The sequence below is a fragment of the Penaeus monodon genome, chromosome 18 (assembly GCF_015228065.2).
Source record: "Penaeus monodon isolate SGIC_2016 chromosome 18, NSTDA_Pmon_1, whole genome shotgun sequence".
In the NCBI taxonomy this organism is placed as follows: domain Eukaryota; kingdom Metazoa; phylum Arthropoda; class Malacostraca; order Decapoda; family Penaeidae; genus Penaeus; species Penaeus monodon.
In genome coordinates, this window is record NC_051403.1 from 32,444,476 (window position 1) to 32,445,232 (window position 757).

Sequence of the window (757 nt, forward strand, 5' to 3'; positions counted from 1 at the left end):
GTACACTCTCCTCCATCCCTACCTCCTCCTCCTTCCCACCCCTTCTCTCTCTTTTCCCTGTTTCTCCCTATCTCTTTTACCCCTCCCTTTTTTATCTTTCGTTGTCTCTCTCTCTCTTTTTCTTCTCTTCCTCCCTTCTCTCTCTCTCTCTCTCTCTCTCTCTCTCTCTCTCTCTCTCTCTCTCTCTCTCTCTCTCTCTCTCTCTCTCTCTCTCTCTCTCTCTCTCTCTCTCCTCCCTCACTATCACACACATACTCTCTCCCTTTCTCGAGTAAATAAAGTGATAATAAAAAAGCTATCCCCGAGCAACGCCGCCAGACTCGTAAGGTCACGAGTGCAAAGGAAAAATGACCAGCAGAAGCGAGAGTCCGCCTGTGCGGTCATGACAACGACGAAACAGGCGCCGTAAAATGACATTTTATTGTCATTTGCATAGTTTGGTGTGTGTCCATGAAATTCAATTTCTACACTTTTTGGAAGGGAGAAAAAGGGGCTGTTTGTCGTGAAGTTTCGAGGAAGCACACAAGCCGCATAGCCGCGTGAACTACAAAATTAATTTAATGAGAAGTAATAAGAGCTTTTCCCTGAGAGAATCAGCAGTTGGCGCCGCGGCGAGCAGGAAATAAACCAGTTGAAAAGAAACTCGACTCGAAGGGCTCTTCGCGCTGTGGCTGCCATAAGGGCCAAGGAGCGGCGCCATGCGAGAACAAGCAGCTTTAATGTCCTTCTCACGACACTGGAAGAAAGTGAACGGTTT